General features: G+C 41.7%; 1 long non-coding RNA gene across 1 annotated transcript; it reads right to left on the minus strand.

The window, feature by feature from the left end:
- Positions 1 to 7423: 7423 nt before the first annotated feature.
- On the minus strand, positions 7424 to 15276 carry LOC138965073 (uncharacterized). The gene is made up of 6 exons (XR_011455291.1): positions 14477 to 15276; positions 13822 to 13890; positions 12592 to 12685; positions 11445 to 11615; positions 10892 to 10991; positions 7424 to 7526 (listed from the first exon to the last, which is right to left on the minus strand). It is a non-coding gene; the product is annotated as an uncharacterized lncRNA (long non-coding RNA).
- Between the last annotated feature and the right edge of the window lie 8395 nt (positions 15277 to 23671).

Genomic DNA, 23671 nt, shown 5'->3' on the forward strand with positions numbered 1-23671 from the left:
AGCCCCTGGAGCATTTTTTTTATTAGTGCTTTTGTGAACAAGAAACAATTAACAAGTGGCTCTATCCCATCTCCCCCCCTTTCCCTGTCGCGATATAACCTTCGTTAAACACCAATTAAAGAAAGAATTTCCAAAAAGCATAGTTACCATTTGTTTTTTTAAATCTGAATCCGTGACTGTTGTTCTTGAATACTCTTTCGTTTAGGTTTCCAAAAATGCTGATATAAAGGGGAAGGATAGTTGAAACTGTAACCGTTTACATTTTGCTCCCAGATTTGCAGTTGTTGTTTTTACTAGGAGTTTGGACGGGCTCGGTGTTCTTGTGGATAAGACATCGGCCTCCTATTCAGAAGGTCATGAGTCAAAATCGCGGCCGCCTGGTAGGTTAAAGGTGGAGAATTTTCTGATCTCCAAGGTCATTGCTTATGTGCAGACCTGCTAGTGCCTTATCCTCCTTCGTGTGTACACGCAATCACAAGACCAAGTGCGCACGGAAAAGATCCTGTAACCCATGTCAGAGTTTGGTGGGTTATAGAAACACAAAAATACCCTGCATGCTTCCCCCGAAAGCGGCGTATGGCTGCCTGAATGGTGGGGTAAAAACGGTCATACACGTAAAAATCCACTCGTGCAAATTTGTGAGTGAACGTGGGAGTTTCAGCCCATGAGCGAAGAAGAAGAAGAACTATGAGTTTTACTCTTTTAAAAAAATTATTTTCAAATTCGAAGATTGCCACAACAGTAGTCTATCTCATCCGACTTGAACCCTTCAGACTCCCTGTACATGTACTTGCAGTTTAAACTCATATTTTGTCTGAGAATAGTTTTCAAATGCAAAGTCCTTCAGAAAAACTGCGAGATAAAAATCTGGAGTGCTAATATCGTGTTGGTGTATCGTGTCAGTGGCCGAGTGGTAACGCACTTGCGCTCGGAAGCGAGAGGTTGCGAGTTCGACCCTGGGTCAGGGCGTTAGCAATTTTCTGCCCCCTTTCCTAACCTAGGTGGTGGGTTCAAGTCTTTCGGATGAGACGAAAAACCGAGGTCCCTTCGTGTACACTACATTGGGGTGTGCACGTTAAAGATCCCACGATTGACAAAAGGGTCTTTCCTGGCAAAATTGTATAGGCATAGATAAATTTTCATAAAAATGTCCACCAAAATACCCGTGTGACTTGGAATAATAGGCCGTGAAAAGCAGGATATGCGCCGAAATGGCTGCGATCTGCTGGCCGATGTGAATGCGTGATGTATTGTGTAAAACAATATTACATCTCACACGGCATAAATATATCCCTGTGCCTTGAATATGTGCGCGATATAAATTGCATAAAATAAAATTAAAATAAAATCCCCGAGCTTAGAACTGTACCCACAGAATACGCGCAATATAAGCCTCATATTGATTGGTATGTAAGAAATGTTAAAGTCCTTTGTACTGGAAACTTGCATTCTCCCAGTAAGGTAGTATATTGTACTACGTTGCAAGCCCCTGGAGCAATTTTTTGATTAGTGCTTTTGTGAACAAGAAACAATTAACAAGTGGCTCTATCCCATCCCCCCCCCCCCCCCCCCCCCTCTTTCCCCGTCGCGATATAACCTTGAACGGTTGAAAACGACGTTAAACACCAAATATAGAAAGAAAGAATAATCTTTGAACAGCATTTGGTTGGAAAATGAAAGTCTTCACAAAGCTATCTTCTTCTATTTGTGTGGGTTAATATAAATAGGATTTAACATAACAATGTGGTACTGGTATGGGTTTTGTAAAGTGATTACTCAACTTCTGTGAATTGTACCTTCGTGGTGATCATGCTACACACTGGGTAATTCAAGCACAGAAAATAATATTTCTTAATAATTTGGCCTTATAAATGTACTCCGTGACTGTATTTGTATATGGTGAAAAGGAGAAGATATAAAATTTGTGAAATAGGACTTCGTATTTGGTTTTGTCATAATGAATTTGTTGTTTCTGTGTGTGTGTGTGTGTGTGTGTGTGTGTGTGTGTGTGTGTGTGTGTGTGTGTGTGTGTGTGTGAGAGCATGCATGCGTGCTTATGTGTGAGTGCACAATTGTGTGTGTGTATTAATCCAGCAGAAACAGCTTCTCTTCCATACATTTGAATCATTTATATTGATACCACATGGAGACTATTCTGAACACACAAGCGTGGTTTTCTCTCTACAGTGCTTTTCCTAAAGTTAAATATTGAATTTTTGAATTTAAAAGTTTTTGGCACACCACTTTAAGATAATGCTCAAGGAAAATAAATAGTCTTCTTTTTTCATTAACGCTTTTTCTCACAGTGATGTGTCAATATCTCAGACGCAAATCCAGAGTCATGCACCGTTTTATGCTTGGGAAGCGCACTATACTCACTTTGGTAACGGTCACTGTTAGAAACATGCATACCAATCAATCAATTAAGCGAAAATGAATGATAAGATTCGATTATGTTCTTCTTTTTGTGCACAGGCGGTTATATACAAACGTGCATAGTGTCAAAAGAAATCACACACACACACACACACTGAAAGTATGAAGAAGCCCCTCCAACTTTTGGTTGAGTTTGACTGCATTACCTTGAGGAGACTGACGACACTTCACAATGGAAAAAATAATAACTTTTACATTTCAGTGATTTGTTTTAAGTACAAAAGTACAAGTGAAAGTAGAAATAAATTAATGTGACACTATCCCGTAATCACATATCAGGGTCAACTATAATCAGTCCATTGGTTTACAAAACTTTATTCAATTTGTTATCATGACAGAAACAATGCATTGTTTTTTTAAGATAACTCAAGCATAAATGCTTATTTTAAGTCATCCTGGTATGTACATAACAAAGTTTAGCATGATGGCGGACTAGATACATTTACTCATTTCAGACAACGAAAACAAACAGACAAACCTGATGCGCAAGCAATCAAAAAATGGAGGGGGTGGTAGTACAAAACTTGGTGGGGGTAAAAACAAGAAACAAAAAGAAATGGGGTACGAGAGAACAGAATTCAGCATAAGGGGGGAAAAAAAGGACGACGAAGACTTGGAGCGCCAGAAATGTTGGAAGAGTGGGTCACGTCACAATAATATTAAATGCACAGAAGACACACACGCAAAGTTAATACATTTTGTGATCGGCGAAAATGGCACTAAATTACATAACGATTGGGCCATAATCGATAAGTCGAAACAAGGACACAAAACACGAGAGAAATTACGAAGAACAATTGGTCAGGCAGCATTTGTCTCATGACAGTGTCAAATGAACATTACAGTGAATAAAATGTAGAGGCTCATGTACGGAACATGCCTGGTTGTCTTAATAAATTCTTGTACAGTTATGAATATGGTCTGATTGACATTCCGGGAATATTGCGGGATGCCTTTCAATAATATTTCAATAAACTTATAATCAGTTATCAATTGACAATAATCGTACATCTCTACACAAGGGTCAATGCAACAAATAGTGCTCAGCAGTCTCCCTTGGGTAACCGCACTCACATTTGGGGCATTCCTTGAGGTGCCGCTGACATAAATCAAAATTCAAATCACTCATACCAATACGCAGTCTGCAATTATGGACTTTTTCAAATCTATCTCCAAAATAATAATGACATGGTACTTTAAAATCAACGTTGATTGCAGTAAAGTAATTGACTGACAATTAGGGTTGTATGTGGGGTGCCTAAAATTTGAACTTTTCTTATTCCCGAATATTTTTTGTGGGCGCAGAAGCACGGGGCAAATGGTATTGTTTTTTTCTGGAGGGGGATCAGACAATATAAAACCAATTAGAGGCCGAGTTGCCTGACAGAAAGGCCAATTCTAGCCCCAGTCCATGCCGGTTACATGTAATTAGCTATGCACACATTTGAGATCGATACCCAACCTTACTGAGCATCAGTTCTTTGCGTTATTTTAATTTTCTTGTTTTTCTTTAAAATAAAAAAGGGAATGGTTTTATTGATGTCATTTTATTATGTCATTATCTAGTCAGCATAAATGACTTTTGTGGATACAGGAGAAAGTGTTAAAATGTGAAGATTTCAAGTGTGGTTTGTGGTCATCTGCTCAGTTGACCACTTAAAATGTTGTTTCATTTGATGATACGTTTTGTTTGGTGTTCCCGCTTGAATGTGACAGTAAGTTGTACAATGTTACTCTCTGTGTGTGTGTGTGTGTGTGTGTGTGTGTGTGTGTGTGTGTGTGTGTCAGTGTGTGTCATGTGTGTGTGTGTGTGTGTGTGTGTGCGTGCGTGAGTGTGTTTGTGTGTGTTGGTGTGTGTGTGTGTTTGGTAACCGGCTTTGTACAGCGGGACCACCTTATTTTGTCATGTATTTTTATTCATTCTGGAGCTTTATTAAATAAACTGCCCATTTCAATCACAACTCTGGTCTGGTCTTATTGTCAGTGTTGCATAAATGATTGTATGTGAGCTTGTGAACATACAAAGAAAAAAGAAAGAAACATTCTGTGTCGAAATATCTTGACTAAAAATCAGGCGGAAGACTACACCTGTTGCATTTCCTATTATGCTCAGGCAATTATAACTGAGGGCGGAAGCGACAATGATTCGTTTTCCCCCCAGATAACATTAATTTGTAGAGACGGAAAAGGAACACGCACATTCTGGAACTGATTTGTGTAAATAACTGAGAGGGTGTTTTGTCTGTTTTGTGAAACGGTCCTCACACATTTGCAAAGTTCCACAGTTAGGCAGCTGAATTAAAGCATTACATAATGCATAGTGTAAACTCTAGGCCTACTTCAAGGTCTTATTACTTCAAGATGCATACACGTGCTGTTGTATCTGTTAGTGCTTGCCGGACACCAGTGCTGATTAAAATGGCTTAGATTGTTACTAATTTGAAACTACAGTATGTCCTTTTACGCGTTGTGGCAACTGAATTTTGTTGGTACCGATGATTTATACAAAGACTTTTATCACAGGTTTCTTCCATATCAAACATTTATACTTACCTTCAAGTTCGAGTTTACCTTTACTTTCACGAGGAGAGTCTGTGTGTGTGTGTGTGTGTGTGTGTGTGTGTGTGTGTGTGTGTGTGTGTGTGTGTGTGCGCGTGCGTGTGTGCACGCTTAAATATTCTTGATTTTTGAACATAAGCAGTTTATCTGTCATGGAGTTGTGTGTGTTTTCATGTCTGCGTGTTCTTTTCCCCCTCCTTCCTCCTCTCGGCAGTCCGGCTTCAGTCATTTTATTCCTCCCCTCAAAGCAGACAGCAGCATTGTGTTAATGTTCAGAACTTTGCCAGGTTTTTTGTTTGTTTGTTGTGCTTCTTTAATTTAGGTTTGTTGTTTGTTTAAAACACTCAAACATACGCACACATCCACACGCACACTTTTACTTTTTAAGTTATAATAAGTATTGCATTCAGCCACGGTTTTTTTTCTCAGTTGATATTCTGATTTTTGCCATTTTTTTGTGTAATTTGTTTTTGTTGTGCTTGTTTGATGTAGGTTTGGTGTTGTTTGTCGTTGTTTGTTTAACACACACTCAAACACACACTAACCAGACACACACACACACACCACCACCACCACCACCACAAGAATAGGTTTACACTCACTTTTTCCTCCACGTTTTAATTTTGGCAATATCATTAACCCAGGATTGCAAAGCAGGGATCATTTGTCAATTTCATAACAACGTACATACAATTTCAGCTGGTCACTTCAATAAAATGTGCATCATCACAGGTTTCTGCTGGAATGACAGTGTCTTATCTGTCAACACAAAATACACACACACAAAATGAGTGTGATGCTGTATGCCTCCTAACAGATCCTAACTTCACCCTCCAAACCTCCCTGCAGATGTATGTTCTGTGCACAAAAATAACCTTTTAAAATATACAAAATGCAGACGACATTTCTACATTTGTAGTTGTGCTGCAGACCTGTTTACCCCCATAAGTGTTTTGGAGTAATGCTCAGCCCCAAAAATAGTAATCCTGGTACAAAAATAGTAATCATCCAGCATTCGTCGCCAATTACAACGCACATGACAACTGTGTCTGCGAAACGCAATCATGCACATATATCCATCATTCACAAACAAAACACATCAGTCAGTTTTTGTAGACATCATAATGTCAAAGAAGATTACATCAAAAGCACATGCATCACTGATTCTTTTTCTTTTGCTCGTAGTAGGCCTTTTTCAGTGTGTCAAGCGCTTCTCTACTGTACTTGCGCTTGCTGAAGGTACTGAACTTGTCAAATTCAGGTGCACGGAGCCCCTGGGGCTTTTAGTCATACCTCAGGCAGCTATCTATTAGAAGAACTACCAAGTTTCATTGACTTGCACCCAAAGAGTCAAGAACTGCGATTTTTTTACGAATCAATTTCGTACTCGGACCCGGCTGGTCTTGACCTATTTTTGGATCTAAATTTAGATCAGGTAGATCACCACATCATGCACAAAAAGACACGTCACTAGCAAACTATGTCAGACATCATCATGAGTTTGTATAAAACAAAATGGAGGCCGGAATCACTCAGTTGAATCGAACTCCGACCAAACACCACGTAATAACTAGGTTAATTTATGCACTCGCGTGAACAAGAAACTGTCGAGCTTCACAGATGTCGTCGTTGGGTAGTTTTACTACCATAGGAGGATTTTTGAACTGTAAATGCACTCAGCTGCAACAAAAACGCAAAACGAAGGCTGTAAGCTGCACTGTGCCTTTAAGTAGCTCAACACAATGATCGCAGCCCAGGGTGCTAACACAGTTTGGAAGGTCAAGGTTTTATAGTATGCTTCACTAACGGGATCTTATAAAAAAAGCTAAAACATTTACCACTGAAGAAAAACCATCTCTGAACAATTCAAAATTGTCACACTACTAGTTTTACATTTTAAGGATCTTGCCTAGTGCACATCTTTTTATTATGAAACATTTGTATTGTAAACAAAAGAAAACACAATGTCTTGTGATCTGTAAATGTTCTTAATACAGGGAACTTTATACATTGTTCAAGTGAAGTACTGTACAGCCTATTTAGCTTGTTCATTTTCTCCCTATAATCTGCTACAATTCAATAAACTGCTGTAAACTTGTGTGCCCTTAAAGTAGATTTATGTCCTTCTGTGTGGGCACCTTCTTCTTCTTCTTCCTCTTCAGTGTTCAGTGTTTGCATTTGGATGTGTGCTCTCTGGCCAAGTCTTGTTGCACAGGGGTACGGGTGGCAAGAAAAGGCCACCCTCTCAGAACGTGTTGCAGAGTCTGTTCTTCCTACCCTAGCCACAGTCGCACGCTGTAGGTGCAAAACCTATCCTTTTGATGTGTACCTTCAGACAGCAGTGTTCTGTGCAAAGGCGAAAGATGGCTGTCTGTTCTGCGTGAGTAAGATGGGGCTATGGTCTTGAATGAGCTGGTAGCTGTCTGTCTTTAAAAAAAAAAAAAAATAGACATCAAAGAAGCTGCAGCACCAGCCAAGTGTTGACTGTTTTCTTTATGCGTAACCTGGTCCTGGCAGTAGCTGTTGTCCATCTGTAAACAAGCAAGATCATTATTATAATATATTGATGGTGTATTTGTTTTACCCAAAAGACGATTAAAATAACATTTAATTTTTGTTTTAGTTATGTGGCATACATGCAGTGGAACGATCATATCTTGTGATATCTTCCCTCTGAGAAAAAAACTACTATTCAAAATGTACTTTTACATACTTTTTTGTTAACTTAGGCTTTTGAAGATCCACATCCAATCCTGCCACAATGTAGGCACAATCATAGGCTAAAATTGTCAGGGTTATTTACCATCGAACTGTCCTCAACATTCTATGCTGACACACACACATGCACACACACACTGGCACAGACACATAACTTGACTTCACTTAGGAAGGTTATGTGATGCTTAAATCATTTGTCTTGCCACTAGTTCATCACAAGTAACCACTGTGTTTATTGCTGGTATGTGCTTAAATGGAGGGATAGTCTTATCCCATGGTAAAACATTTTTTTTTTAAAAAGCCTGGCAGGTGATGTGAGATGTGAGCCAAACTGTGTTCACGAAAAGCAGCCGGCCTTTAATAACACAAAGCTGCCTCTGTACACAATTCTGCTTTTACACATGCTATCCCTTAACTTGGATTCATACCAAAAATCAAGCCTGGTTTCATAGGAAACAGTCAGAATGTTGATTCAGCATTTAGAATGATAATCTTATTTCATGTACACGCCTTGGCAAATCTGACAATTAAGTAAGCAGAAGTTTTCTTCACGGGACGGATTTGCTCATTTTATTATGTAGCAATGCACTTCACTTGGTCACATACACCCCCCCCCCCCCCCTCTGTGCACAGTGATAGTTTTAAACAAGGAATTCTGTAAACACAGGGGTGGTCAAATACACCCCCCCCTTCCCTCTGTGCACAGTGATAGTTTTAAACAAGGAATTCTGTAAACACAGGGGTGGTCAAATACACCCCCCCCCTTCCCTCTGTGCACAGTGATTGTTTTAAACAAGGAATTCTGTAAACACAGGGGTGGTCAAATACACCCCCCCCCCCCCCCCTTCCCTCTGTGCACAGTGATAGTTTTAAACAAGGAATTCTGTAAACACAGGGGTGGTCAAATACACCCCCCCTTCCCTCTGTGCACAGTGATAGTTTCAAACAAGGAATTCTGTAAACACAGGGGTGGTCAAATACACCCCCCCCCCTTCCCTCTGTGCACAGTGATAGTTTTAAACAAGGAATTCTGTAAACACAGGGGTGGTCAAATACACCCCCCCCCTTTCCCTCTGTGCACAGTGATAGTTTTAAACAAGGAATTCTGTAAACACAGGGGTGGTCAAATACACCCCCCCCCCCCTTCCCTCTGTGCACAGTGATAGTTTTAAACAAGGAATTCTGCTGTAAACACAGGGGTGGTCAAATACACCCCCCCCCCCTTCTCTCTGTGCACAGTGATAGTTTTAAACAAGGAATTCTGTAAACACAGGGGTGGTCAAATACACCCCCCCCCCCTTCCCTCTGTGAACAGTGATAGTTTTAAACAAGGAATTCTGTAAACACAGGGGTGGTCAAATACACCCCCCCCCCCCCTTCCCTCTGTGCACAGTGATAGTTTTAAACAAGGAATTCTGTAAACACAGGGGTGGTCAAATACACCCCCCCTTCCCTCTGTGCACAGTGATAGTTTTAAACAAGGAATTCTGTAAACACAGGGGTGGTCAAATACACCCCCCCCCCCCTTCCCTCTGTGCATAGTGATAGTTTTAAACAAGGAATTCTGTAAACGCAGGGGTGGTCAAATACACCCCCCCCCCTTCCCTCTGTGCACAGTGATAGTTTTAAACAAGGAATTCTGTAAACACAGGGGTGGGACTCTCTTGTGATGAAAAAGGAGGAAATCCCTTTTTTTCCAGGGGGTTCGGGGGCATGTTACCCCAAATTTTGGTTAAATGGTACATTAAAATCTGTGCAATCTGACAAAAAAGACATTCTCCACACTCCCCAACCTCCCCCCCCCCCCCCCTCAAAATTACTATTAGTTATCAGGAGTTTTCAGTCAGCACAATTTAACTCTCAAGCCTCCAGTGTTCTGTTTCATCTCCACGTCACTCCAAATCATTCAGTCAACAAGTCATAGATATTGTAATGAAATGTGACGCGGAAAAATAGATTACTCCAGCAGAATTCGTAAGTTGTGTCCGCGGAAATCCGCGGAAAAGTCCCACCCCTGAAACAGCACTGCATGGTGCCTTTTCCAGAAATAAATTCATCAAAAAATGTCAACTCACAACAGCAAGAGTCAGTGTGTCGATTGTTCATATGTGACAAAGTTGAGGGATGAGCTTATCCTATCTTAAAGCCTGGCCAGAACTGAGACGGTGATGAGAAGTAGTGTGCCTATAATGACACAATGCTTTCTTCGTAACCAATTAGATTCAACATCTCAGATCTGGTCAGGCCTATACAAATGCCATCTCTCAACTTGGTCCATACAAAAATCATGAACCTGGCTTAATTCTGTACAGAGTGGGAATTTGTTTTTCTCTTTTTCGAAATCCAAAATAAGCAAAATCAGGTCTTAAAATCAATCAATCAATATGAGGTTTATATCGCGCGTATTCCGTGGGTACAGTTCTAAGAGCAGGGATTTATTTTATCTTTTTATTTTATGCAATTTATATCGTGCACATATTCAAGGCGCAGGGATTTATTTATGCCGTGTGAGATGGATTTTTTTTTTACACAATACATCACGCATTCACATCGGCCAGAAGATCGCAGCCATTTCAGCGCATATCCTACTTTTCACGGCCTATTATTCCAAGTCACACGGGTATTTTGGTGGACATTTTTATCTATGCCTATACAATTTTGCCAGGAAAGACCCTTTTGTCAATCGTGAGATCTTTAACGTGCACACCCCAATGTAGTGTACATGAAGGGACCTCGGTTTTTCGTCTCATCCGAAAGACTAGCACTTGAACCCACCACCTAGGTTAGGGAAGGTGGGAGAAAATTGCTAACGCCCTGACCCAGGGTCGAACTCGCAACCTCTCGCTTCCGAGCGCAATTGCGTTACCACTCGGCCACCCAGTCCAAGTCCAAATGGAGCAAGTCTTAAAATGGGAGTGAATTTACAGATGTTATGAACAAGAAGTCTGCGAAAACAGGGTCATTAATAGGAAGGAGTCTTAGATTGGGGTGTCTTAAAAGGGGCAGGGGTGGAGGCCACTGTAATGACCATGAAATAATCAAAATAATACTATCAGTCATCTTATTCTCTACCAAATTTCTAGAGGTCAAGACAATGATACAGATTATTTACTTGTGTCACTGTTAGTGTCATTCTATGAATAACAGACCGATAGAAAGAGAGCTCTGTGTCTTGTACCTGGGTTCGTGCTCAGTTGCTTGAAAATTGACTTGTCAGAGGTTCTTCTTCAGCCTTACACCAGCCTACAGCGGTAGCTTCTACTTCACCAAACTTTGTTCTGAAACAAAACAAATAAAACACATCTTCAGGGTCAAGCATATGTATCAAATCATGATCACACAATTAAACCTTCTTCTTTGGTCAGTACTATTGAAGATTTGTTAATTGTTTCTTGTTCACAAAAGCACTAATCAAAAAATTGCTCCAGGGGCTTGCAACGCAGTACAATATATTACCTTACTGGGAGAATGCAAGTTTCCAGTACAAAGGACTTAACATTTCTTACATACTGCTTGACTAAAATCTTTACAAACATTGACTATATTCTATACAAGAAACACTTAACAAGGGTAAAAGGAGAAACAGAATCCGTTAGTCGCCTCTTACGACATGCTGGGGGGCATCGGGTAAATTCTTCCCCCTAACCCGCGGGGGGTTGTACAAGATAATGAAATAGAGTGAATTTTGAAGTGCATTCATAATTAAAGCCCAATCATGTGGTTTAACCTACCTAGTCTTGAAAAGCCTGTCCGAGGAAACAGATCAAGCACCCTTCCGCAGACCTTCCTGACGGAAGAGTCTTGGTTGTAACCGCTCACTTTCTAAAGTAGTCCATAAGCAGTTCCATGTGCCTATGTTATCACTGTAACCAGCTCCTTTGTGTACCTGTGATCTGGATGAGCTGCAACACATAAAACTTTCATATGAACACTATGTCAAGTATACCAGTTAGCATCCATCAAACACTGACTGACTGAGGAGCATCACAAGATCTGTTCTAAGGAGGTAACAACTATTGTCACAAAGTGTTTATGATACAGCTGCAGGCACATGGCACTGAGTGGTCAATTGGTGAGGGGGGGGGGGGGGGGCAGAAGTTCTGCTCAGTCTTGTCTGCTGATACTACACTTTGTGGTGGTGTAAGGCAGGGAATCACACCCCAACCACTGGCCCCGCCCACCTGGTGTCGAGTGCCTGTGGATACATCAGTCCCAGTCATGGCTGGCCCCCGGTTGACAACTGCCATGTACGTCATGTACGGGTACATTTACTTTGCAGTACAGATTAGTTTTCAATAGCAATGACATCATGGACGCACACCTGCCCAACGCAGACAAGGACAGCAAAATCAGGGACCAAACGTGATAAAGAGTAACTAATCGTCACAAACATCAAAATGCTTTGCATTTCTTGACCAGATAACAATCATTTCTGGGCAATTGAAGATTATTATTCCACCTACAGGCTATCACCCCCATGGCTGTTACTTGTAACACATTTCATTTCTTAAAATATGTTTTGTAAAGTAATACTGTAGTTAATAGATTTCTCTGAAAGGCACATTCCTTCTCATGAAAACAATTTGGCTCACCGTCTAAGATCTGGTCAGGCTTTAAAATGGGATAAGACATGATCTCTTAACTTGTTCACATACCCACAATGAACGGTCTGGTTGCTCTCTGCGCCAAGTGCGATTGTGTTATGAATAAATGCTGTAAAAGCTACAACTGTACTAGCTCATTTAAAAAAAAAATCACAAAATGTCATTTCACCACAGCAAGCAAACAGTGTGTTTATTTCTGGTATAGAACAGACACACACATACACACACACACACACATACACCAAAGCAACACAAAAGCCCAAAACATGCCTACCATCTAAATGAGGAATCCAGTTCCAACTGTCTTCTGCCAATATAACACTGCCAGAGACACCATGGTGTAGAAAGTCAGTTTAAAGAGAGACTACCTGAAAGAAAAATGATACAATAATAATAAAACACCCAGTGCAATAGACATACTTGCTCGTTAAAGGCTTACTTTACCATGTAAAAACATTTTGCTTCACAGTCTCAGATCTTGTCAGGCTTTTACTTGGGATAAGATCATCCCTCTACTTGGACGAATAGCAACATAGATCAGCTTGAATGCTCTCTGTGCAGAGTGGTTTTTGTTTGTTTGTTAAAGAATTAGTTTTGTTAACAACACTGGTACCTTTTTGTGAAAATATTTCATCACACATTTTAACTCACCACAGCAAGCAGTCACTGAATATATAATGTTTTGTATGTGGCCAAGATGAGGGATTCCATGTTAAAGCATAGCCACATTATACTGTAGTGACAAGGCAAGTGGGCCTTTAAATTGTAAACTGATATATTGTGCATTTTGACTTCTTCATAAATTATAACCCTGATGCAGGCAGTCATCAGTACATGTAGTGGTTTAGTCCCTTGAATGAGAAAAGAATGACTTTGCAAGAAAGAAACTTGGAGTCAAAGTCAAAATACCCTTTAAATTAAAAACTATAGATTCCACAGGGTTTGAAGTTAGAAAGCTCTGAAAATAACTCTGCTATTTGAAATTGACTAATAGTATTAACTTATACCGCCATACATGATACACATGTACAGACAAATGAACTAAGGCTTGTGAAGATCCATAATCCTGCTACACAAAGACACAATCATTCAGAGGTTGAAATTGCCAGGGTCATTTTCCATCCCCATGTAGCCTGGATTTAATTACTGGCATGTTTTTCAGTTAAAGAGATGTGTCACTCAGAATGACAGGAGATGGTTCACTCAATGCAGAGCATAATATAACATTGATTTCTTCATGCCATCTGATTTGCAGTTGAATTCACAGGGCGAGAAAAATTCTAGACTGTCCTCAACATTCTATGCTGACTGTAAATTGTAATTATATAATACATCCACCCTAGCTAACTGGTACACTAATCACTTGCTCTGGCTTACTTCTTTTTCCAACATAATAAATCTGTTATTTGTACTTTAGCCTTTTGTGGTAAAATATTCTCATTACCACCAGTTGCACTCACAAGCTATTGCACTAGTGTATTTTGGAAATGATCAAAGGACTTACTTGTGTTCTACAACAGCACCATGTCAGTGTTGCGGGAAGAATGAGGCAGGGCTTGGTAATAACTGAGACCTGCAAGTAAACAGAACATATTTAGAATCCCAGCATGTGTTATAATTTGTGTATATTTATATTATAAGGTCTTACATTGCAATAACAAACACACACACACACATGCACACACTCATTCAATGTGCTCTATGTGCTAAGAATAAGAGTGATTGTTTAATGAATTAACGCTGAAGAAGCTACTAGTTGCTTAAACACATTCATAGCAAAATGTCACTTGATCACCACATCAAGCACACTGTATCTTCATTTCTGGTTGTATACATTGTATGCAAGTGGAGGGATGATCTTATTCCATGTAAAATCCTAGCTCAGCTGATCTCTCTCAACTTGGATTCATACCAAAAATCAGGAGCCTGGGTGTTTCTGTTCAGTGGGCATTTCCCTATTTGTTTTATTTGAATGCATTTCTTAAAAAGAACACTTCCTCTGCATAGCCGTCAGGATGTTGGTTCCACCTTTAGGAATGTGTCTTAGTGGACGGACAATCTTATTCCATGTACATGTTCCATTCCTTCGTGCATTATGTGATTCTACTGTATTTTAGTCATAAACAATGACCTTCATTCTAATAAGAAGAGACTATTACCTTTCACCTCGGACGTGTCAACTCATATTTTGCCGCTGAGTCGGTGGACAGTTGCTGGAAACCGAGTCCGTCGTCACACTTCGGGCTTTGGCAACTAAGTTCACTTTGCGGGTCTTTCCCCTTGTAACACCATACTTGTTCGATCACAGTTTCTTTGTTCATCGGCCGAAGCAGGCCCCTCCTTCGCTCCCGTCTCGGCCACAGTTTCCTCAGTGCAGTCGCTGAGTCGGGCATGAGAGCCCGCCCTTGAACGCACTCTCCCCTGTACCGCATAGTTTTAAACCTCCCCACCTTTTTAATCTCCCTGTTTGCCGGAGCTAACCACTATCGGTAACAGTGACTCAACCGCAGGACTCTGAGACGTTCGCAAGAACCCAGTCCTCTTCGGAAGAAGATGATGATCAAAGATGCATTGCCGACGCCGGCCATGTTGAATTAGTGAAAACCGAAACGTGGAAGCGAAACTAACTTATCTTCGGGAATCAATTAGGAAAACTATATGTGTAGTAGGTAGAAAAATGGCATTTAATGAGACAGATAAAACTCGGATCAAATGAGAAAGAAAGAACTATCCAAACTTGCAAGCACAGCCGCGGTAGTCCTAAGTACGTACTGAAGTTCCCGATCCATGTTTTAGTCTAACCAGCGCTGTCTCTAGTCTATAGATGCGCAACAGGATAAGAGATACCCTGAGGTTATAAGTGATACTCCCACATACGTTGCACAAGCATAGTTTAACGTTACCTTATGTACGGTCCAACCGGTGTGCAATGGGTGGAGAGAGAGAGAGAGAGAGAGAGAGAGAGAGAGAGAGAGAGAGCAGGGGAGGCAAGCGCGACTTGTCAGACACAAAAATCGATTTTTTCCCCCCTCCAGCACTATGCACTCTGGCACCAATTCCTGTAACTCTTGCAGCCTCCTCAGCATCATGCTCTAGCAGGAGTCGCCTCCCTTGGAGCATCACTCGCCGCCGTACGGCAACCCCGTTTCGGTGTAACATACACGCTTTCTTTTTAGGTCCGGAAATATGTCAAGTAATTTCAAGAATAATTATTAAGACTCACGTTCAGTGCATACTGACGAAGGCATAATTATGAGCAACGTTTCATTCTTATGGATCTTTTTTAACTGAGAAAGAACAGGATCCTAGGGGCAATTAACGGAGGAATGGGTGTTTGATTGAACTTCAAAGGCAACGAATGTTGAGTTTAACGGCGTGCTAGCTAACCTAACACCTTGACTTTGCTTCAGGAAGCTGTTAACGTTTATGAAAGCGTTAATTGTTACACATTCAGACAGACAGACAGACGGACATACACTGAGACAGACATACAGACCTAAGACCTTGACTTTGTTTGAGAAATCAGCCTCTTTGAGTTTATGAAAGCATTATTAGTTACCCATTCGGTGGTGTGTTTTTTTTCGCTCACAGTCTGGAATTGTCACCACCACCTACACCCCCTTCCCCTCTCTTACACGCCGTACTCACTTCTACTTTTTTTTAAATTTTTTAACTTTTTTGTTTTTACAGCTTTGAACTCGTGATTGGAGTTCCAGAATTTAGCCTGTCGACATTAGTGCAGTGATTCATATTGGCACCACGGTTTTCCCGTCTTCTTGTATGTCTGTCTGTCACTGTCACGTCCTCCGTTCCTCTCACTCTTTCTGTGTCTCTTGGCCTCTGTCTGTCTGTCTGTCTGTCTGTCTGTCTGTATGTCTGTCTGTCTGTCTGTCTGTATGTATGTATGTCCGTCTATCTGTCTGTCTGTCAACCGGTTTGTCTACCTGTATGTCTACCTGTCTATCTGCCTGTCTGTTTGTCAACCTGTCTGTTTTCCTGTCTGCTTGCCTGTGTCTCTCCGTCCGTCTACCTGTCTGCCTGCATCTCTGTCAGTATATCTGTCTGTCTGGCAATCTGACTGTCTGCCTTTCTGTGAATCCTCCACATGCTACCCACCTCCCCACTCACCCTCTCGCTTCTCTTGCTCAGTGTTTTTGGCAAAGTAAATTGCATACACACAAATGAGGAAAGAAAATGGAAAGAAAAGAAAGAAAACAAACCGTGGCAAGGAATCAGTGTTGCAGGAAACTAAGTGTAAAAAGAAACGATGTTTTGTCAGTGCAGGTGTGTTGGAAGCGAGAGAGTGCGATCTCAAACTCTGGCATCAGTTCAGAATCCAGATTTCCTCACGACCACAGGTACTTGAAATATTTTAAAGCTAACCTGATCATCCGACCTGCGATTAGTTATCCGTTATTTTTGTAGAAACAGAGTCAGCAACTTTCAGAAATAATTGAACCTACCTGGGAAATCCAATCAACGAAACGTTATCCCATTTCCACCTGGGAAGTGAGCAATTAAGCCATGTAAGTGTCTGTTCCAGAGTATAGTGTGTGTGTGTGTGTGTGTGTGTGTGTGTGTGTGTGTGTGTGTGTTTGTGTGTGTGTGTGTGTGAGTGTGTCCACGGTGTGTGTGTGTGTGCGTGTGTGTGTGTGTGTGTGTGTGTGTGTGTGTGTGTGTTTTTTCTTCTTTTTTTTCTTCTTTTTTTTCCTTTTTTTTCTTGTGCTATTAGTTTGACACTCCTCCAAAATCTGTAGGCCACTTCTTTTTCTTTGAAGATGCGTTAATTTTCTCAACAAAACGTACACTCGGCTGCAATTGAGACTCGGCTAGAAACATAATTGAATCCAACTCGGCCACGTTTTACACAACGACTTTCCTACAGGCAAAACATTTTTCAGTATTTTGTGTTGTCCGTCTGTCTTTCTACCTGTCTGCCTGCCTGCCTGCCTACCTGCCTGCCTGCCTGACTGTCTGTCTCTGTCTCTTTCTCTCTGTCTGCCTCTATGTCATTGTCTCTGTCTGTCTGTCTGTCTGTCTGTCTGTCTGTCTGTCTGTCACCCCCTCCCCCCTCTCTCTATCCGCCTTCCTTTCTCTTCATTCAGCCATGCCAAAACAGTTGCTCCTCATCTGTGAGGGCTTTCAACGCCTGCTCGCAATTGAACAATTAGCGGTTGAACCTATATCGGGGTGTGTGTACCTGAGCGGGGGGGATTTCCAGGAGAAAGGCCGGTAAGAAGCCAGGTAAAACACACTCCAGCATTTCTCTTTCACCAAGAGTTCGGTGCCAGATCGTGTCCTCTGAACTTCTGGAACCACAATCTGACAGAAAATCAGTTTTTGAGACACTTCTGGCTTTTTTTCTGGAGGCTTTGTGTGTGTGCGTGTTGGAGTGCTCGTCTTGATCGGCGTGAGTACAGTTTTCTGATGTTTTTAGTTATTGTTAGAATGTTAGACTGTAAATTTAAAGTGTTCGATACATGTTGAATCTATGCCGGAATGTGAATGTGTGTGTGTGTGTGTGTGTGTGTGTGTGTGTGTGTGTGTATGTGTGTGTGTGTGTGTGTGTGTCTGTCTGTCTGTCTTTGTGTCTGTCTATCTGTCTGTCTTTTTGTCCATCCATCTATCCACCCGTCTGACATCCGTTCGTCCGTCTGTCGGTCAGTCTTGTCTGAGCATCTGTGCGCGTGTCAGGATACCTTCAACACAATCCATTGAGCAAAAAGGGCCTACTTTGCACAGTGAAGCGGCTGATTTTCGGAATGTTTCATTTAATTGTTTTCATATCTATTTTCATAACGTTATTGTCCCATCGCTTGGAAATTAGGGTCGCTTCCTCACAGTAGCGAGACAGCAGTAACGGAGTCGCGCTACCCAGGTCGTGCACTTCTGACAGAACGACCGCGGTCGTTTATGTGTATCAGTGGTGATACAGGGGTGGGACATGAATACTGTCTCCAAGTCTGCACATAAAGTTGACCCGTGTCCGTTCCGGCCCGGATTCGAACCCCTGACCGGCCGCGGATCCCAAGTCCGGTCTCTACCAACTGAGCTACCGGGCCCCATGTGCTCAGCAAAAGCAGTCTTGCAGATTTTCAGTGTGTAAATAAAGGATGCTCTGTAGTCCCATGTAAAAGCCTGGTCGAAAATGTGATGGCTTACTTTATTGTGTACAAGCAAAGAAAAGAATCTGAACTTTTACTGAGAAGAAAACCCCAAAGTAAAAACCCAGAAACAGATATCGGAACGACCAAGGCAAGAAGGGAAGACAAAAAGCGAAAAGGCGAAACAAAGCAACACACAGACACTTACAAATAAACCCACAACAAAAGCGGCACATAGAGAGAACAATACCTGTGTACCAAAGGGTAGAAATACTTTTCTCTTGTCTCTTCCCTGCTGCGTTACCTGCCGTTTCCATCGCTCCGACAACTTTTCACCTCTGGAACCGTTTCAAGAGCGATTTCAACAGGTGAGCTCCACTTTCTCTGACACAGGTAGGATGCCTGCATCCGCTGAAAAGAGGAGTTTGACATGCACAGGTATGCCTGGCAAGAGGGAGGGGTAGACAAAAAATGGTATGAGAGACTTATGTGGGGGGGGGCGGGGGGGGGTGGGAGAGAGAGAGCGAGACAGAGAGAGAGAGAGAGCGAGACAGAGAGAGAGGGGGAAAGAGAGACAGAGAGAGAAAAAGCGGGAGGGAGAGAGACAGAGAGAGAGAGAGAGAGACTGAGAAAGAGAGACAGAGAGATAGTCTGACATAGAGAAAGAAAGGCAGAGAGAGGACAAGACAGAGACAGGGAAAGAGAGAGAGAGAGAGAGAGAGAGAGGGGAAGCGATCGAAATAAAAGAGAGAGAGAGAGAGACAGACAGAGACAGAGATCTGGAGAAGAAAAAACCCACAGCATATTTCCACATTCTTTACTTTTGACATCAGGAATGAGTGAGAAAAATCAGCAGCGAAAGAAATTGATAAAAACAGACAAGTGCCAAGAGAAGGTGCAGGTACATGTAATGTTGTTCCCATCATTCTTAGTTCAAGTGGCGCTATCTTTGTGTATCTGTATGTTTGTGAATACGATATGCACCAGAGCCTGCAATTGCTCTCAGCTTCATCCACAGGCACACGAAGAGGTTAGCATCAAATAGCCAAGGTCCAAGGTTTGACAAATAAAGAATGGGTTACCTTCTTCTTCTTCTTCTGCGTTCGTGGGCTGCAACTCCCACGTACACTCGTGTTGGTTTTTTTGCACGAGTGGAATTTTACGTGTTATGTATGACCGTTTTTTTTACCCCGCCATTTAGGCAGCCATACGCCGTTTTCGGAGGAAGCATGCTGGGTATTTTCGTGTTTCTATAACCCACCGAACTCGGACATGGATTACAGGATCTTTTTCGTGCGCACTTGGTCTTGTGCTTGCGTGTACACATGGGGGTGTTCGGACACCGAGGAGAGTGAATGGGTGACCAAGAATGGCGATCAGTGAATAAACTAATCAACCGAGGATGAAAGTCGCTCGTTCATTGCAATGCTTGTTATTCTCTCAGGTGCCAGGAGATTAGTTCCGTATAACTCTCGCTTACTCCATTACACATGTCGTAGCCATTTAGAGCGCTTACTTCCCTTTGGTTATTCAATCAAATATATATGGCATCTTGCTGCTGCTATGCATAATTGGTTTTTCTGTTCCCAGGACTAGTGTCTATTGGGGACATAACGTGGTTATATGCTAGGAGGCATCTCATTCTCTCGCGTTCTTCCCTCAACATGAAGATCCCCGCGCCTGTGTAGCCTACCATTCACGTGGTATCCATACACTCTGCTGTGGCCTTGCACCCAGCGACACTAACCGCTGTCTTTCCCATACCTGCCTATCTGTTTTAGCTGCCAGGTATGGGCGGAATTCGGCAGAGCGGGGCTATCGTTATCGGACCGTTCCTGCACGTTCTATGTTGACCCCGGCGTGTGTCGTTATCACCTGTACCACCTGTAGCGTGTCAGATCAATGACACGTATACATCATCTGTGATCAACAGAAGGTAACCGTTTTGTCCTACCTGTGAAATTAGTGTTGGGGTGTTTGTGTTTTGTTTGTATTTTTGTTTACTTTTGGGGAGAAAGGGCTGGAGGTTAGTAGTTCAGGCGGGATGCGGATTTAGAGAGTGCGAATAAGCTATAGTTTGTTTTACCAGGGACCTATATTTATAGGTCCATGGTTTTACGTATCAAACGCTTTTCTTTGGAAGAAGGGGATGCAGAGGTGATTGAGAAAAAGGGAACAAGGTGAAGTACGCCGTTTGCTTAGATTGTGCAGGTCCTATTCGGGCTCATTGCATCCCCAATGACCAATTAATCTAGACCTTTTTGCCGTGCCAAGCACACACTCGGGAAGATTAAGAGTCCTTATCAACAATCTTCATCTCACGTCCTTGGAACTCTCGTTCTTTTATTGTTACTGTCTGTCTAACCTGCTGCAAATGTTAACAGACTCGGGGGAGTTGGGGTGGAGGGTAGAAAAAACGGGGTCGCAAACTACAGCAACATACCTGTGAATCATCGAAATCCCCAAGGTTCCACAATTCTAACGGCAGTGTTTCTTTTAGTGTCGATTGGCCAGACGCGAGTTCTCCTCTGCAGTATGTCTGGTTTGACATGCACACCCAAAGTTTCCAGTCATTGTAAATTCCTTCCTCCCCGCTGCACATCAAAGTCAAAGGGATTCTCCTTGAACAGTTCTTTAAATCTCTGTGAGAGTTGTTGGGGAAACAAGAGACAGATTACAACCCCCCATCTCCAACCCAGCCGCCTTCCCCCTGAGCATCCGTGAGCATCAACACATCAACACTGAGTCTGGACCAATCGTCAGTGATAAGCTACCGTTTCACCGCTCGATCTGCTCAAAGATACAGACTTTTGTGGTTGAGGATTCACTACAACCAGTTGCAACTTTGACAGTGTGAACCCCCCCCCCCCCCCCCCACACACACACACATTCCCTTAGTCTCTGGAGAAAGATAGAAAGATGGGACTCAAGAGATAGAACTCTGTGATACAAGTCTTCCAGCTTTCCACGGCTTGTTGCTTTTAGCTCCCCGTCAACACAGCGCCGGGTATTGAACACACAGGCAGGGGAGGTAACCGGCCAAGAGTCCTGTCCCTTGAAATTCGGCGATCAGATACCGAGGGCAGGTGTGCAAGCAGACGTGCACTACGCTTTCGGTTTCGTGTTTTGATGAAACTACCTTGATCCTGCATATCGTCTGTAAATGAGAATGAGGTACAAAGAAATCTTTTGAATCTGAAAAGCAGCAAGATGTTGTTCAGAGTCTTTCAGACAGCTCGTATCTTCTTTCTATTTGATGTCTGCCAGTGTTTACTATCGTATCACAAGGGAACATTGCGGCAATAGCGCTCATCAAGAGACATCCTAATTTCCCTCTTCTTCTTTTGGGGGAAAAAACCCCTCTCTCTACTCCAGAGTAGGCCTAAGCTTCTTTTTATATTTAGTCAAGTTTTGACTAAATATTTTAACGTAGAGGGGGGAATCGAGACGAGGGTCGTGGTGTATGTGTGTGTGTGTGTGTGTCTGTCTGTCTGTCTGTCTGTGTGTGTGTAGAGCGATTCAGACTAAACTACTGGACCGATCTTTATGAAATTTGACATGAGAGTTCCTGGGTATGAAATCCCCATACGTTTTTTTTCATTTTTTGATAAATGTCTTTGATGACGTCATATCCGGGTTTTAGTGAAAGTTGAGGCGGCACTGTCACGCCCTCATTTTTCAACCAAATTGGTTGAAATTTTGGTCAAGTAATCTTCGACGAAGCCCGGACTTCGGTATTGCATTTCAGCTTGGTGGCTTAAAAATTAATTAATGACTTTGGTCATTAAATATCTGAAAAATGTAAAAAATAATAAAAATTTATAAAACGATCCAAATTTACGTTCATCTTATTTTCCATCATTTTCTGATTCCAAAAACATATAAATATGTTATATTTGGATTAAAAACAAGCTCTGAAAATTAAATATATCAAAATTATTATCAAAATTAAATTTTCGAAATCAATTTAAAAACACTTCCATCTTATTCCTTGTCGGTTCCAGATTCCAAAAACATATAGATATGATATGTTTCGATTAAAAACACGCTCAGAAAGTTAAAACGAAGAGAGGTACAGAAAAGCGTGCTATCCTTCTCAGCGCAAGTACTACCCCGCTCTTCTTGTCAATTTCACTGCCTTTGCCGTGCGGGGTGGACTGATGCTACGAGTATTACGGTCTTGATGCGTTGCATTGCGTTCAGTTTCATTCTGTGAGTTCGACAGCTACTTGACTAAATGTTGTATTTTCGCCTTACGCGACTTGTTATATTTAGTCAAGTTTTGACTAAATATTTTAACATCGAGGGGGAATCGAAACGAGGGTCGTGGTGTATGTGCGTGTGTGCGTGTGTGTGTGTGTCTGTGTGTGTGTGTGTGTAGAGCGATTCAGACTAAACTACTGGACCGATCTTTATGAAATTTGACATGAGAGTTCCTGGGTATGAAATCCCCGAACGTTTTTTTCATTTTTTTGATAAATGTCTTTGATGACGTCATATCCGGCTTTTCGTGAAAGTTGAGGCGGCACTGTCACGCCCTCATTTTTCAACCAAATTGGTTGAAATTTTGGTCAAGTACTCTTCGACGAAGCCCGGGGTTCGGTATTGCATTTCAGCTTGGTGGCTTAAAAATTAATTAATGACTTTGGTCATTAAAAATCTGAAAATTGTAAAAAAAATTAAAAATTTATAAAACGATCCAAATTTACGTTTATCTTATTCTCCATCATTTGCTGATTCCAAAAACATATCAATATGTTATATTTGGATTAAAAACAAGCTCTGAAAATTAAATATATAAAAATTATTATCAAATTTTTTTTTTCGAAATCAATTTAAAAACACTTTCATCGTATTCCTTGTCGGTTCCTGATTCCAAAAATATATAGATATGATATGTTTGGATTAAAAACACGCTCAGAAAGTTAAAACGAAGAGAGGTACAGAAAAGCGTGCTATCCTTCTTAGCGCAACGAATACCCCGCTCTTCTTGTCAATTCCACGGGCACTGCCTTTGCCACGGGCGGTGGAGTGACGATGCTACGAGTATACGGTCTTGCTGCGTTCAGTTTCATTCTGTGAGTTCGACAGCTACTTGACTAAATATTGTATTTTCGCCTTACGCGACTTGTTTTTTTTTTAGCCTCGACGCGGCCTTTGATATAAGTACATCAATAGGCACACATCTCCAAATATCATTGCTGTGATTCAGTTTCCTTTCGCGTATGATAAAAAAAAAAAATGCATCAC

The sequence above is a fragment of the Littorina saxatilis genome, linkage group LG4 (genome assembly GCF_037325665.1).
Source record: "Littorina saxatilis isolate snail1 linkage group LG4, US_GU_Lsax_2.0, whole genome shotgun sequence".
NCBI lineage: Eukaryota > Metazoa > Mollusca > Gastropoda > Littorinimorpha > Littorinidae > Littorina > Littorina saxatilis.